The sequence below is a fragment of the Heloderma suspectum genome, chromosome 7, assembly GCF_057233095.1.
Source record: "Heloderma suspectum isolate Gila_16-S chromosome 7, 16-S_ref, whole genome shotgun sequence".
Lineage (NCBI taxonomy): Eukaryota > Metazoa > Chordata > Lepidosauria > Squamata > Helodermatidae > Heloderma > Heloderma suspectum.
In genome coordinates, this window is record NC_139464.1 from 120,377,858 (window position 1) to 120,394,896 (window position 17,039).

Genomic DNA, 17,039 nt, shown 5'->3' on the forward strand with positions numbered 1-17,039 from the left:
AATCTTTATTTTCTTTATTATTTCCTCTTTTACTAACACTCCAAAATGAAAACCGCCTCAGGAATAAACTATGAATGCATGCTGAGACTACCAGGCCCACTGATTAAAATTTGTCCTCAACAATTAAAATTGCCCCCCCACACACACACACAAATGAACTGAAGCTTTAGTCTTATTACAGAATGAAAGCTTACAACCCTATTAAGAAAAAGTGGAAATTGGCTGAGGATATCTTTGAGGCTGTGTTCACATGAGCAAATGGCATTTCAGGCTTCCCTACACAGCCATGAATGCTACTGTCTTAAATGAAATAAAAACTGAGTCCTAAGTTTATTTATTTATTTACGAGTATCTATACACTGCTTACATCTAAAGATTTCAAAGCAGTGTACACAATTCATAGAAATATACAAATACGGACCAATACATAGAATACATTGTATCTACATAAGATGGTAAGCGACACAGGGAAGGCTTAAAAACTGGTTAGAGGCAGCCCTTTTACTATATTTGTGTGGCATAGGCCAGTAGGACCTCTTCCATCCTTGTCGAGGGGGATGCTAGCCGTCTCTCCTTTCATACATCACACCCTTAAATGCTGTTCGTGAGGCTCTGCAAAGATCCTCAAACTGCCAGAGAAGCATCATGATGAGATCTGGCCACATTGAGGCACAGGTACTGGGGTTTGGGATGGGGATGTGCTGTTGTTTTTCCCCATCCACCTCTATCATTCCATTATCAGTATGTGCTAAGTGCAGCTCTTTACACATTAGCAAAATGTATACATTAAACCTATCCCATGGAATAGGTTCATTGTATACACCACACTTGAAGAAGGATGACAGAAATCTAGGGCCTTAGAAATGAAGTGAAGTTCTGTTTACATCCAAACCTTGTTTCTGGGTCCCCCTTACTGAGAAGAAAATACAAAAGTGGGTTGTGTTTGGGCTTGCTTGACACCCCAAATTATATTGGCCAAGATCCAAAGTAGTACTTCATGTGCAGGTGGATTTTTGAAGAGCAGATTCTCTCCCCTCCTCCATCACATACCACAATTTTGAAGTCGCTTCTGTTTCAGAAGTGAATTGCCACCCACTATGGGGGACTAGTATTACAAGAAACCCGAGACTAAATGAGACTATTTGCACAACTCTTTAGATCCTAGCTATTGGCGCTTCTTGTTTTTACATACAGTATATGCTGTTCTTATTTTGTATGTTTCATATTCATAGAGGTGCTGTACCCACAACTCAAATCCTATCTTTCAGCTATCATCATACAATCTATGTTAGGACAGGTCTAGGTCTTCACAGGTGAGCCTTGTAAATAAATCCAGAAAGATTGCTAATGCAGAGGTTATAATGCAGAGGTTATGAGGTACGTTATTTTCTTTAAACATGACTCCAGAGCCCCTGGAGTAACCCCAAAGGGCAGTTTAAAGTGCTGTGTGACTTGTGAACGCGAGTTTTTAGGTTCTGCTGTTCTTGCTTCGTGTGGCACTGATGGACCAAAGCCAATTTCATGAAAATCCAGAATAAAACCAGAGACACATGTAGATTGGGCCCTTGTTACCTCCAAATGTTTTGGACTGCAACTCCCATCAGCTCCAGCCAGCATGGCCAATGGTGAGGAATACTGGGAATTGTGGTCCAAAATATCTGTAGGGCACCAGGTTGGGAAAGGCTTGTGTAAGGGTTGTGTAAGGTCCTAATCAGGCGATCTCTTCCTTTCCCAACATGGAGTCCTCCAGATATCTTGGACTACAATTCCCGCCATCCCCAGAAAACCATGCTGGCTGGGGATGGTTGGAGTTGTAGTCCAACACATTTAGAAACACTAGCTTGAAGAAGGCTGGTCTACCTGATGCCCTTACAGCTTTTCCTCCTTATGAAAGGTGGATGTGCAGAGACTACAGCGGGTTACAGGGTGGAGGAAGACAATACACATTTCTTAATGTTTCTGTCACCAGTTTATATCCAGGTTCAGAATACTTGGGTTAGCTTTCTGGTTACATATTAAAATCACCAACAAAGCTCAGGAAGCAATGATGAATAAATTCTGTGAAGAACTGTAGATATCCCATGTTAACCAAACCATCTTTACATTAAACCACAATTCAAAAGGTGAGGGAAGCATCTTTCCTAACAGGTAATTAAGTGGTTTCCCAGGGCAATCACCAGTATAGCCACCTATATAGCCTTAACCACCCATCTAGTCAGGGCAGTTATGTCCCTGGAAGCCATAGGATAAACTCCCTTGACAAGTCATGTCTCCAGCTTAAAGCAATCTTTGATTATAAGAGGCCTTGCGTGCTTGTTGGAAACGTGTACCGTCCTCTAAGCTTCTCAGCAAGACTAGAAATGTCTGGCTTTAGGCAAGGTGAAGTCATGAGGTCATAGGCCTACATCGTTTAACAAAAATATAGCAAAGGGATATGAATTCAGGCCCGCATTCCTACAGCGGCCAGTTCTTTACTGGAATTGCATATTTTACACACTCATCTTGTGGACCCAAGTTTCCATTGGTTACATTTTACCTATACAAATGTCGCAGATTGTTTTTCTCAGAGAACTGCCCAGCATGCATGATTATTTTTAAAATATGTCCTTGTGATAAGTGAGCTGGCAATTTTCAAGCGTTCTTTAATGTGCTATGAAGGTGCTGGTAGTGTTTGCATGTCAGTGGAAATCAGCAGAGATGTGAAGATAAAAGGTTAAAAGATCCTCTTCAAAGATAAGATTGCATTCACTCATCTTTTCCTGTGGGTGTAGCTGTGTGGTTTATTATTTTTTCCCTTCACTTTCTAGCTTTTATACTTGTTGATTGAGGTGGCTAGATACTTCTTACTTTAAGGTCTCCCTTATTGCCTCTTCAGTGCAGAACGTCAGAGGAGGCCCCTTATTTCAGTGTCATATTGCTACAGAGAGACATGCAAGAAGTGTTGCCCTAAAGACAACAGAATATAATAATTCTGTTGTTATTACAGGGCACTCCAAATACTCAGAAAAAGTTACATTTCGCGAACCTGGATAGCTTTCCCTAGTCTGGCTTCTGAATTCTCACCAGACTTTTTTTTTTTAGCCATAAGGGCTTGACATTTCCTTTAAGAAATGCCCCCTGAAAACAAAAAGTGTGCAAACTTTTGAGATCATCAGGAAAGATGTTCCAAAGGGAGGTGGGGTGGGGAAGGCAGAACAGGTGATTTGAGGCTGAAGTCATGGTTTTTGCATTATCACTGTCTTGAGATGGAATGGTGGGGAGGGGACTACAGAAATTCAAATAAGGTTCTAGCAGGTGATGTGATGGTTTCAGGTTTCACCTGGTATTGCCCCTAGGTGAAACCTGAAACCATCACATCTAGGGATGTCAGAGAATTCCACCACAGATCTCGGTGAGGCCGAATGCCAGTGCATTCGGCCCCCCAAAATCCGTGGCAGAACGAAGCCCCCGCCCTCCCCAAAAGGCATACGAAACGGAGCACTTACTTGCTGCCATCCACACTGACTTGCGAATGGTGGCCGCGCTGCAGCCGCCATTCGCTTCCTCATCATAGCTGTGATAGGCTATGCAAGTATTTACGTAGCCTATCATGGCAAGCTAAAAAAAAAAAAGCATACGCAAATGGCGGTGGCTATGGTGGCTGCCATTTGCATTCCCCTTTTTTTTTTTTTTTTTTTTTTGCTGTTTTAGCCTACGTAAATATTTATGTAAGCTATCACGGCGAAAAAAAGGGGAACACAAATAGTGTAGTGGGTGCTATTTGCGTTCCTTTTTTTTCCACCGTAATAGCTTACGTAAATGTTTACGTAGGCTAAAACAGCAGGGAAAAAGGAACGCAAATGGCGCCCACTATGCTATTTGCGTTCCCCTTTTATTTCCTCCGTAATAGCTTACGTAAATATTTACGTAGGCTAAAACAGCGAAAAAAGGGAATGCAAATGGCGGCCGCTATAGCAGCTGCCATTTGCGTATGCTGTTGTTTTTTTGGCTGCAGGCTGCCCAGCGGCCAGATGTCTGGCTGCAGGCAGCCCCGGCCAGCGGCTCCATGGAATCTCCGCAGAGTGGAGCCAGCCGGGTTAGGATTTCGAGGGGAGGTGTGGAGCGCCTCCCCGCCACTGCAAATCACCCCGTCGAAAAGGTAAGTGACTTTCGTACATCCCTAATCACATCACCTGCTATTGCAGGCACCTGCTCCAGCTGGGGAGGGAAGAAAACTGCTCCACTTCCCCTCTTCCTTGCATCCTTCCCAAATTAGACACAGCAAGCAACTGAAATCAAGTGCTTCTAAATGCATGTGTGAGTCAACTCATAGAAACCAAACTGTCCTCAATGAATGCACATCTTTTTTGTAATTTTTATTTTCTACTTGGGACAGGAGTGATGAATATATAAAGTAGTGGTGGGCAACTTAAAGCATGGAGGGATGGAAAATATAGGCCAGAAGTAGTGTGATGATTCAGAGGAATATTCAGGTAAGCGGTTCAACCTTTTGCACAGGAAATAAGTAGGGAGGCATTATCAGATGAGTTATTTGATGGTTATAGTTCGAGTCCTGGAATGTGTGGCAGTCGAATGGTAATGATTATTTAATGAAGAAATATTTAACTAGCATTCCCTTATTGAATGTTTCCACAGTACAATACTAACAACTAACTAGTAACAGGAGGTGAATGAACAACAAATAAAATGATGCCTTAATCATGCTTAAGATTATCATTAAAAAGTTTCAGTACACAGTCCCTTACGTTACTTCTTTTGCTCTTCATGCATTCCCTTGTTACCGAATACCCTCTTTCTCTCTCACATACATATTCATACACTTGCAAGTTCATTTACCCCACACTGCCATTAAATATAGGTAGCCATGGTTTGGAGATGGTTTGAAGATCCTGCTTCTTTTGTTCCGCTTCTCACTTACTTAGAAATTGCTCCAGACAAATGGCCAGGGCTGTGATCTACAATCTGGCAGTCAGGGATTATTGTGCAAGTCCTTGATACCTCTTTAGTTTATCAGCAACTGCTCCATTTAATCTTTACTTCTCTCACTGTCTGCCTTCCCTGTTGCTCTCCTTTTGTTCTGTCAGTTCAGACTCCTCCTCCTGTATCCATAACAGCCTGGAGTTCTGCACAGGCTGTGCAGGTCATAACCAGCCTTTTAACAGAAGAAAATATAAATGCATGGCTGCTGCCAAAAATCACAGCCACACGTCTAGTTCCTCTCCCCACTGCACACTCCAAAGCATCTGGAGCAATGGATAGCGCGTGGAGGGATAGTTTGAGCAAAGGGCTGGATGTGCCTGATCTTGTCTGATCTCGGAAGCTAAGCAGGGTCAGCCCTGGTTAGTACTTGGATGGGAGACCACCTGGGAATCAGGCTTCCTGCACTGAGCAGGGGGTTGGACTCGATGGTCTTGTAGGTCCCTTCCAACCCTATGATTCTGTGACATCGAGCAAAGAGCTGGATGCGCCTGATCTCAGAAGCTAAGCAGGGTCAGCACTGGTTAGTACCTGGATGGGAGACCGCCTGGGAATCAGGCTTCCTGCACTGAGCAGAGGGTTGGACTCAGTGGTCCTGTAGGCCCCTTCCAACCCTATGAGTCTGTGTCTATGCCCCCCTGAATCTATGTCACCAAAAGACACCTGGTGCTAGGGGCGGAGGTGCCCCCTCTACAAAGCTATCCCCAAACACAGTTTTACTTTTCCCCATCAAAGTGCCCTTCGGGATCGAGGCTAACACTTTTCTCTGGCCCTGGGGACCCCGGTGTTTGAGAATCAAGCCTATTCCTATCTTTGTAGCCTTGCCCATCTGTATAGCCCTGTCCTGGGTTCTGTTTCTTGGTCACACTGAAGTCTGACAGAATGTTGGGGGCCGGCTTTTTATATAGGGCATTGTATCAATTGGTCATGGGCTAAGATGGTCAACTCTTTCTGCCAAATCAACAACTGCTTGAGTGTCAGCTGGTGATATCGTTCAGTCGCTACGTCCTCCTGCGTGTGTGTCGCTGTTTCTTTAGTTGGTCATCCATGGTGCGGCAACACCTGCTTATCACAACTCTAGCTGGCTTGCCGTCACCAAAACAGCTGTGCGATGGGAATGACCGTCTGCCCTGCTGGAGACCAGTTGCTGCTGCAAGTGCACAAGATTCAGGAAGAGAATGTCTTTAGCTCTTTTGTGCACATCTGAGCCCGAGGAGCACAGAAGGAGGGAGGCAAAAAGCTTATAGAAGTTTCTCTCCATCTGCCTCATAATAAAATTATGCAGCTGTTCGTTTAATGACAGTCTTGTGTAGACGCTCTGCTAGATCCAATTCAAGAGCTGAGCTGGGAGATGCATGCCTGAGGGTACACATACCCCAAGGACAATTCTCCCTCTCCTTTAGCCCCCTAGGCAGGTCACTTTCCCTTCAGTGCTCAACTGGCCACTGAAGGCCTGCCCCTTATCCCTGCTCTCTGTTGCCTGGGTTATGTGGTAGTGTGTGAGAGGTGCATATTTGCATCCCCTGTCTTTTTTCCTACATGGCTGGGAGGTCCTTCCAGCTTGGAGGAGTCCCCTCCTGCTTTCTCCTCAGGTCAGTTTTTGTGCCCTCCTTGTCGTTCACCTACTTTTATCACTGTAGGGGATTATAATAGCTCAGAAATTAGGATGATCCTTTAGCATTTGTGTGGGGAAAGTAAACTTGAAAGCCTGCCACAGACATAGAACTTACTAATTATTTGTGGTATTGTCCACAGCGTACTGTGAGCATGTGGAAATATCTTAGCGGCTGTGGTGTTTTGTGGTCTTTACGCGCCAAGCAGAAAAGAGGGGCTTCTTCCGGAGCAGACAATTATGCTGAACCTTCCTTACATCTAGTTCTGATTTTCATGGGGGGGGGGGGGGCAAGGCGGGGAGAGATAATTTGTGGCTGGATGTATACACTCTTGTGCAAGCTAGGTGGAGAGGGAGACTAAAACAGGCCAAATGTCCATCAGAATATGCTTACAAATGCAGATGCCTGTCAGGACTGCGTTACTCTCAATGTGATATGCGTTTGTACATACCTCTGTAAGTGCCATGTTTTGGAAGAAAGGCACGGCATAAATCAAATAAATAAATGCCCATCTACAGCTCATGAACATACATGCACCTGTTCTAATGCACACGCGGGGGGTGGGGGTGGGGGGAAATCAAGAGTTCCACATGCAGTTTGGAAAAGCAAGGATATAGCAGACATTGCACATACATTCTGTGGCCATCCAAGAATGTGGGGAGGCAAAGTGTGTAACTCTGGAAAAGGAAGGGACAGGTCTGGCGCATTCCTAGGGCAGCAGAGACTGCCCCAAACATTTGGGCGTCTGATGCAGTATAGTCAGATAGTTCCTTTGCCATCTGTGGTAAAAAATATGTCTGGGGAATGCTGGGAGTTGTAGGATTTTTTTTTCTGGCCAAACATGCATAGAATTACACCCTAAATAACTGGCTATTGGGGTTGGGGTTGGCATTCCCAGTGGCTAGGAGTTGCCAGAGTGGGTTGAGCGCGTGTGCGCGCACTTTGATTCCACATAAGCACAGAACGAAGTACATGTGGACTGCAGCTTCCTGAGAATCTCATATTAAAACATGTTTAATACCTTTTCATATTAAAAACAAAAAACACCTCCTTGTGATTTCAAGGGTATGCTTAAGTGTATGTGGATGATGCCTAGAGCTGTAACATTTCTGGAATTTTGTGTCTAAAAAAAATCCCCAGGTTTTTTTTCCAGGTTTTTTCAGGAGGGGTGGAAAGTTTGGGAAACATTTAAAGATATGCAATGCTTGTTTTCTGATAGGTTATAAACTTTACTGCTTTAAGAACATAAAAGGCAATATGGATAACTTACCACAAAACTGCTGCTGTTTGTGATATTTATTAAACTTTAAAATATGAATGCCTTAGTTTTAGCATACAATATTTTATTATTTATTTAATTTATTACATTTCCATCCCACCTTTCTTCCATTGTGGAACTCAAGGTGGCTACATGTGGTTCCCAGGTGATCTCCCCTCCAAGCAAGGTGTGCCTTCAGACTATGTCCTGAGACAATAATTATAAATATACCCAGTTCTGAAGATGAAGCAGCAAACTGCCGCACCCTTGGGTTTTCGTTAGTTAGGAAAATGCGTGGAAAGTAGAGTTTAAAGTAAAAACATGACCCCGTGGTCATTCGAGGCGTCTCCTGCACTAAATGCCCTTTGTTCAGTTTTTAAATAGATCGCAGATAATGAGCTATCAAATTACCCGGTTGTAGAATCATAGAATAGTAGGGTTGGAAGGGGCCTACAAGGCCATCGAGTCCAGCCCCCTGCTCAATGCAGGAATCCAAGTCAGAGCATCCCTGACAAATGGCTGTCCAGCCTCGTCTTGAAGGCCTCCAGTGTGGGAGAGCCCACCACCTCCCCAGGTAATTGGTTCCATTGTCGTATTGCTCTTACAGTCAGGAATTTTTTCCTGATGTTCAGCCGGAATCTGGCTGCCTGTAACTTGAGCCCATTATTCCGTGTCCTGCACTCTGGGATGATCAAGAAGAGATCCTGGCCTTCTTCTCTGTGACAACCTTTCAAGTACTTGAAGAGTGCTATCATATCTCCCCTCAGTCTTCTCAAGGCTAAACATGCCCAGTCCTTTCAGTCTCTCCTCATAGGGCTTTGTTTCCAGTCCTCTGATCATCTTTGTTGCCCTCCTCTGAACCCTCTCCAGTTTGTCTGCATCCTTCTTCAAGTGTGGTGCCCAGAACTGGACACAGTACTCCAGATGAGGCCTAACCAGTGCTGAGTAGAGGGGAACTAGTTCTTCAGTTGTGTTCCACTTCAGTTCCCTCCGTGAAAAGAGGAAAAGTGGCAAGAAGAGAAGCGAGATCAATGAAAGATAATGGGAGACTCAGATATGGGGAGGAGGGCGGGGTGGGAGACTGCATGTTACAGGCTGAGTTACAGCAGGGCGTGGGAATGATGGGGATGTGCCAAAGCAATACCACTGGCAAGCTAGTTTTACTTGATGTACCTTGTTAAATCTGCAGAGCTGCCTCTTCTACATTATTTCATGCCACTTCCATAGACTGCCAGAATTCTCCCGTTGTTAGACTGGGGGAGGCTACAGCTTTTGAACACTTCTATTCATTCCTCTTCTCTGAACCTTTCAGCAGGTAAGCTGCTTCTAAATGTTTTGATGCTGTTTGTTCGGTTATAATGCTCTTGGTGTGGGGCTTGTTTTTGTGCAGGGCAAGTCAACCTACAAGGCAGAAAGGGCAGCTGACTGGGGCAGCAGAATTTTTGGAGCTCTGGGTTAAACTCTCTTGGGAATACTGTCCCCACCCACCCCCAGATCCTTCGGACAATGAGCTGGTACGTGCAGTCAGTTGTGCTGCCCTTGTTTTCCTGACTGCAGCCCCTCTTCCCTCATTCCAGACGTTTGAATGGAGTGGACGTCTCTTCCCTTTGGAACAGGAAAAGAGGCAGCAGTCAAGGAAACCCTTGAGAAGACACAATTTTTCCTTCCCTTTCCCCAAGCAGGAACAGAACAGCCAAATGCATTGTCTCCTAAAGCAGCAAAATCGTGTGAGCCAGCTTGTATTGTTGAAGAGAAGATCCAGGTTGCAGCATGGCTTTCAGAAATGCCGCAGCTGTGTCGCTTAGGGAAAGGCAAAATGGTGCCCTGCAGATGTTTTGGACTACAAACCCCAGCATCCCTGACCATTGGCCATGACCATTGCTACCCCCGCTTGTCCTTCTGAGCTAGTACGGCAGGCCTGCACAACGTGCGGCCCATCATGCTGAACAGTGTCTGTCAGGTGTGTGGTGTCCCACCAGGGTTTGATAAATCTATTTTGGCCTTTTTCCTGAGGCTGCACAAAAAGGTGGGTTGTCCGGTACTTGAGAGGCAACTACTTGAGGGTGGTGGGCTGCATTCAGCTTAGCGAGGCACAAGCAAGGCAGACATGCATTAATGCATGGCAGGGTAGTCAGCTGTAGTGATTTTCCATGTGGAGTGTCTCCCCTGTATATCTTTCTTGGCCTGCTCTGCGCAAACGTTTACTATTGCTGTGATAAAAGTGCGCTGACATTTCTCAGAAGATGCGTGTTTGAGAAAATGTCTGAGAATTATCTTTTTTGCCTCCTCCCTAAGAAAGGTGGCTCTTTTACAGAGTATTCTATTTGGGGGGATTGCTACCATTTTGCGCCCCCCAAATGTGCTGGAACTATACTAAGTCAGGGGTGTTGTGGCATGTGCAAAATGGTTGCCAAGCAGCCAACGCAGTTGCTGCTGCTGTTGCTTGCAGTGACGTTAACAAAAAATACAAATCTTTAGAAACATTAAAGAAGCTGTGCTTCTGCCACTACTGATGGGCAGGCCTACACTCAGAAATTGTTGGAGAATATTTGGCAAAATGGAACCCCCAAGAGAACATTAGGCAAAATGCTACCCCTAATTTCATCGCCAGCGAAGAGGATGGAAAATGTCAGTAGGCCATTTTCACTATCCGCTAGCATGAATAGAAACCACAGTTAACCATAGCTTCTCGTTATATGCAAACTGGAAACTGTCATAGAATCATAGGGTTGGAAGGGGCCTCCAAGACCATCGAGTCCAACCCCCTGCTCAGTGCAGGAAGCCTGATTCACAGCCGGTTTCCCATCCAAGTACTAACCAGGGCTGACCCTGCTTAGCTTCTGAGATCAGACGAGATCAGGCACCCTTCTGCTTTGACCAACAGAGTAGAGCTATCTTTTAAAAATAGTTGAATATGGTTATTTAGGATAATGAATATTTTACAATCTAAGAAATCTTTCAGCTCTTGTTGGCTGAAAGAATGTGAGCCCTGAAGCCAACTCCATACTTGTAATCGTTTTTGCAAATAGATAATAATTACCATGCAAAAGGACTGGGTTTCTTGTTATTTCAAAAGTTATAGAATCATAGAATAGTAGGGTTGGAAGGGGCCTACAAGGCCATCGAGTCCAACCCCCTGCTCAATGCAGGTATCTGTATCTACTCATGCATTAGTCTACCTTGTTGAGCAGAAGCAGAATGTCAGTCTGGAAATGGGACACAAAGTGGATCACTGCAAACTGCACACATTTCTATCTCAGGCTCTGTTCATTGCATACGTGCAATGATGTTTGGGGAGCTTACAAATGTCATACAACTGACTTAGATTCCTGCATTGAGCAGGGGGTTGGACTCGATGGCCTTCCAACCCTACTATTCTATGATTCTATAACTTTTGAAATAACAAGAAACCCAGTCCTTTGGATGGAGATAGACAAACTGGTGCTCCCACTACATCCCAGTGTGAGTCCCCCCCCCCCCAGAAGAGAAGTTCGACTTGTGTTCGCTTGACCATGTTTGCGTACTTTATCGGGGTCCCAGTCGTGGAGAGGTCTACTTGTGTTCAAGTGAATGCAAGTAGAACTCTTCAGGCCTTGCTGCTCAACACAGCAAGGTTAGGAATTAGGGGGTGGGGCCATTGCATGTAGCCTCTCACCCCTACTCAGTGTACCCTGTTTAGGCATAATGCCTGAACAGGGCTTGTTGTTTATTCGATCAGTCGCTTCCAACTCTTTGTGACCTCATGGACCAGCCCACGCCAGAGCTTCCTGTCGGCCGTCGCCACCCCCAGCTCCCCCAGGGTCGAGTCCGTCACCGCCAGAATATCATCCATCCATCTTGCCCTTGGTCAGCCCCTCTTCCTTTTGCCTTCCACTTTCCCTAGCAGTGAACAGGGCTGCCTTGTGCTTAAAAAGGGCTCTCAGATCAAAGGCTTGCATCGGATACTTTCAAATAATGTGGCTATCCCTTCATTTAACAATAACTGCTCCTTTATTTATACTTTGAGGTGGAGAGAAAGGCAGTATTGCTAGGGCTCCTTCACGCCGGGCTTTTACCCTGCGATGGAGATTGCTCCTTCACCGAAGTTTGTGGGCTCTTTACATGTCCCCGTGATCATTCAAGGCGTCTCCTGCACTTAAATGCTCCTTGTTCCATTTTTAAATAGATCGCAAATAATGAGCTATCAAATTACCCGTTGTGTTCCACTTCAGTTTCCTCCGTGAAAAGAGGAAAAGCAGCAAGAAGAGGAGCAAGATCAATGAAAGATAATGGAAGACTCGGATACGGGGAGAATTGGGGTGGGGAAGGAAGTGCATGTAAAGGGAGTCAGTGGCGATCCTGCATTTAAATCAGAAGCAGAAGGCCCCACTTTAAATGCAAGATTTTAGGCTGGTGTAGAAATGCCCTAAGACTTGGCAGAGTCGGGGATCTTTCTGAAGTGTGGTGGGGTTGGGGTGAAGCCTTGTGGCAGCTGGAGGCGGCTGAGCTTGGCTATGCCTGGTTGCTCAGGGTAGAACATCATGGGAGATCATAGAAAGCAACTCTCATTGAGCCAAACATAAAACAGCTTGGCTCCTTTTTGCCCACCCCCCACCCCAAATCCTGCAATTTTATACCTACTCCTGGGGACCAGTCAGTTCCTGAGACCTGGAAGCCTGGGATTTCAGGATGCGGGTGAGCCGCGCAACAGGACAAACATCTCCAGATGCATGAGGCTTCTATTTATTTCATTTATACAAACAAGCCAGTGTGGTGTAGTGGCAAGAGTGTTGGACTAGGAGCTGGGAGATCCGGGTTCTAGTCCCCACTCGGCCATGGAAGCTCACTGGGTGACTTTGGGCCAGTCACAGACTCTCAGCCCAACCCACCTCACAGCGTTGATGTTGTGAGGATAAAATGGAGAGGAGGTGGATGATGTAAGCCGCCTTGGGTTCCTTGCAAGAGGAAAAAAGGCGGGGTATAAATGCAATAAAATAAAAAAAAAATAAAGTAGAAAAACCAGACCCTTTCTATCACTGAAGGCTAGAAAATATGAAAAAAGAGTTTTCCAGAGTGCGGTAGGAGAGTTTTAAAGCATGTAACTTTCATTTCAAACTATCAGAAACCGATCTGTAGTACTTACCTTAGCTCTCTTGAAGCTGAAGGTGAAAATACGGAATTGCTACCCCTTCCCCTTTGTTTTAGGGGAATGTTGCCCAAGGTGAACAAAAAATGCCACTCTACCACCCTGTTTAGCTGCCCTGTTTTGCCCTTCTCTTCCTCTCGCTTCCCAGTCAGGTCCCTCCCCGATCTCCTCCTGCCATTCCAGCAGTGGAAGAGTTCCTGCAAGATGGAACTGGGCATGATGGTTGCATGCTGCCTTTTTAGAGTGGTTTGCCTAGAGTGGTGTTATTTCACCTACGGTACTACTTCTCTAGAGGAATTATTCTAGGAAATGTGTGCAAAGGGAGAGTATTTGCAGGGGAGAGTGTGAGGTGTGAGGGAGAAGAAACCCTCATTTGTCACACTGGACCTGTGCTCCACATTTCATAGCTGAGATGGGAAGACATCTCAGGGAAGGGAGTCAAACTTATATAGGTTTTAGCCTACAACAGTGGTTTTCAAACTCTCTCTCGTAAAAGAGCCCTTTCCACTTTGGCTTGTTTGTTGAGGAGCTCCTGAGGCCTGCTGGGCCTTGCCATTGCCTTCCAGCAGTCTTTCAGGGAGACTTGTCTGCCATTACAGCTTCTGGTGGGTCCCTAGAAGCCAGCTGGAAAGCTTCTACCCTAAGAGTTACACGAATCGAGTAGTATGTAATTGAGGCATGTGTTTTTTTTTAATTCCAGTGTAAGTGCATGTGGCCCCAATTTGGGTTAGGACCACCACCCTTCAGGGGAGGGTTAAAGCCTTTCCCCCACCACTACCATTTCCCCTGAAATCCCTGCCCATGGAGTGGGAGCTAAATAAAGGGAAAAGATCTCCATTGATGCCAAAGGAGACTTCGTTCTTTTTTTTTCTTTTTTCTTTTAACCCTGGAGGGGGTGGGAGGGCTCTCAAATAATATTCTGACAGTAAAATATAAGTGCTTGACTCGGAACAGGGTTATAAATTTGGGCAGGGGGAAGAGTGTCTAGACATGTAGGACATGCTCCGCTCTTCAGACCACTGTGGAGGGCAGGCCAGTGCGAGCGAGTGGAGGTGCTCTCTTCCCCATGGAATTATGGACTGGAGGAAAATGTTCTGTCCCATTTGTCTCTTCTGTCAGGGGTGACAGTTCTGTCCCATTTGTCTCTTCTGTCAGGGGTGACAGTTCTGTCCCACTTGTCTCTTCTGTCAGGGGTGACAGTTCTGTCCCATTTGTCTCTTCTGTCAGGGGTGACAGTTCTGTCCCATTTGTCTCTTCTGTCAGGGGTTCCAGTTCTGTCCCACTTGTCTCTTCTGTCAGGGGTGCCAGTTCTGTCCCACTTGTCTCTTCTGTCAGGGGTGCCAGTTCTGTCCCACTTGTCTCTTCTGTCAGGGGTGCCAGTTCTGTCCCACTTGTCTCTTCTGTCAGGGGTGCCAGTTCTGTCCCACTTGTCTCTTCTGTCAGGGGTGACAGTTCTGTCCCACTTGTCTCTTCTGTCAGGGGTGACAGTTCTGTCCCATTTGTCTCTTCTGTCAGGGGTGACAGTTCTGTCCCATTTGTCTCTTCTGTCGGGGGTGACAGTTCTGTCCCATTTGTCTCTTCTGTCGGGGGTGACAGTTCTGTCCCATTTGTCTCTTCTGTCGGGGGTGACAGTTCTGTCCCACTTGTCTCTTCTGTCGGGGGTGACAGTTCTGTCCCATTTGTCTCTTCTGTCGGGGGTGACAGTTCTGTCCCACTTGTCTCTTCTGTCAGGGGTGACAGTTCTGTCCCACTTGTCTCTTCTGTCAGGGGTGCCAGTTCTGTCCCATTTGTCTCTTCTGTCAGGGGTGACAGTTCTGTCCCATTTGTCTCTTCTGTCAGGGGTGCCAGTTCTGTCCCACTTGTCTCTTCTGTCAGGGGTGCCAGTTCTGTCCCACTTGTCTCTTCTGTCAGGGGTGACAGTTCTGTCCCACTTGTCTCTTCTGTCAGGGGTGACAGTTCTGTCCCACTTGTCTCTTCTGTCAGGGGTGACAGTTCTGTCCCACTTGTCTCTTCTGTCAGGGGTGACAGTTCTGTCCCATTTGTCTCTTCTGTCGGGGGTGACAGTTCTGTCCCATTTGTCTCTTCTGTCGGGGGTGACAGTTCTGTCCCATTTGTCTCTTCTGTCGGGGGTGACAGTTCTGTCCCACTTGTCTCTTCTGTCGGGGGTGACAGTTCTGTCCCACTTGTCTCTTCTGTCGGGGGTGACAGTTCTGTCCCATTTGTCTCTTCTGTCGGGGGTGACAGTTCTGTCCCACTTGTCTCTTCTGTCAGGGGTGACAGTTCTGTCCCACTTGTCTCTTCTGTCAGGGGTGCCAGTTCTGTCCCACTTGTCTCTTCTGTCAGGGGTGCCAGTTCTGTCCCACTTGTCTCTTCTGTCAGGGGTGACAGTTCTGTCCCACTTGTCTCTTCTGTCAGGGGTGACAGTTCTGTCCCACTTGTCTCTTCTGTCAGGGGTGCCAGTTCTGTCCCACTTGTCTCTTCTGTCAGGGGTGACAGTTCTGTCCCATTTGTCTCTTCTTACATGTGTGCTGTCCACAACTGATGCAGAGTACTCATGTGTCTGTATTAGAGCTTGTCTGAAGTACCACCTATGAAAGAATTCATAGTGAAATGGAGATTTTGGGGAAGAATAGCCAAATCGATCTAGCGTTGGATTCTTCGATGATTATTTGCAGCCACGATGACCCATGCCACTTTGTTTTTCCTGTGCTCACTGCAGCACAGCGCACTAAGATAGAGGGGTTGTCTGGTTACCTAGGCAACATAGTGGCTTCCCTATCTTCCGATACTATACTGCAGGCTGCAGGACTTTCTTTCTCCTATTCCAGAGCAGGGGAGTGATTTGGACTGCTTGCCCAGCCCCTTAATTTGATCAGATTTTTCCCTGTCAGACATAATTTGTGAATGTCTTTCCTGTGAAATAGCGAAGTGGTGATTTCACAGTCAGAACAGACATTCATTTAAATATGTATCTAGTGGCTATGTCTTTTTATTTTTTCATTTTTACTTTGGAGCAGGCAAAGGGCACCTGATCCAGATCAGGGCCGTAATGGGGGTGGGGGATAGGGCGGCTTTTAAGTTCCAGATTGGGGCCCCAGCACCTGCTCTAAAGAAGTTAAAGAAGTAGCTGCTTTGGATTTAATCTATGGATTTAAAGTAGCATCTGTATTGGTCCTGAATGTGCTGAAGAGTGAAGAAATGGGGAATGGCGTTAGCTGCATTTGTGCCAAGCAGTAAAGTAATCAGGGTGGGAGGTGAGGTGTTAGGCATGTTTTTGTACAAGAAGCTTGTGCACTGGGATGGATGCAGATATGAAGAAGCTAAGGAATTGTGTTCTCAGAGCAAATTTTGTAAGCTGCAAGCGAGCCTTTCCCAACCTGGTGTCCTCCAGATGTTTTGGACTTCAGCTTCCATCAGCCCCAGCCAGCATGGCCAATGGTTAGGAATTCTGGGAGTTGTAGTCCAAAACATCTGGATGCCATGACGTGTTAACTGTTTTGCTGTAAGCTGCTTTGGGGGTCATATGCTCAAAGAGGCCTATAAATTTAAATATAGAATAAAGCACAATCATGTATCACTATGATACCCAGTACATGTAAAACCTGTTCTTAATCATTGTGTGTCAATGCTGCGAGCCTATAACTATTCAAATATATATGCTTTCTCATTACAAGTTTTTAAGATGAGCATTTTTCACTGGCACATCATAGCCAGCCAGTCAGCAGAGGGAGGCATTTTCAACAGGGAAAGCATAAGTATAATTTTCTGGAGACCACTGATATTGTTAATGGCGGCAGGGTAATAAATGTACAGGAGGCACAGATGGTTCATCCTTGAAAACAAAATACGGAGGACATTTTCCTGGAAGAAAAAGAACAGAAAGAGCCAGGAAAGATCATTTTCAAATGTGTGCGTTGACGTTATGTTCACTTCATGAGCTGAAGATTATATTCATATAGCTGTTGGGATCTTGCATGGTAGAGGAGGCTGTTGACAATGAGGCATCGTAACATGCACGGCCAAACCAGATGTTACTTCAATAGTGTGGTTAGCAACCATGCCTGTG

At 45.8% G+C, this 17,039-nt stretch overlaps 1 protein-coding gene and 1 non-coding gene across 6 annotated transcripts in view; one reads left to right on the plus strand and one right to left on the minus strand.

Annotated features, from left to right (window-relative positions):
- PRR5 (proline rich 5) overlaps positions 1-17,039 on the plus strand; it is a 104,965-nt gene that overhangs the window by 16,728 nt on the left and 71,198 nt on the right. For 4 of the 5 annotated variants that reach the window (XM_084811256.1, XM_084811259.1, XM_084811261.1 and 1 more), the window contains exon 2: positions 9,038-9,163. The exons of the other annotated variant lie outside the window; for it this stretch is intronic. The gene's annotated coding sequence lies outside the window, so the exon portion shown is untranslated. The remainder of the gene's footprint in view (positions 1-9,037; positions 9,164-17,039) is intronic. 5 annotated transcript variants of the gene reach the window in all.
- On the minus strand, positions 478-587 carry LOC146340257 (U6atac minor spliceosomal RNA). Its single transcript, XR_014784598.1, has one exon. It is a non-coding gene; the product is annotated as a U6atac minor spliceosomal RNA (small nuclear RNA).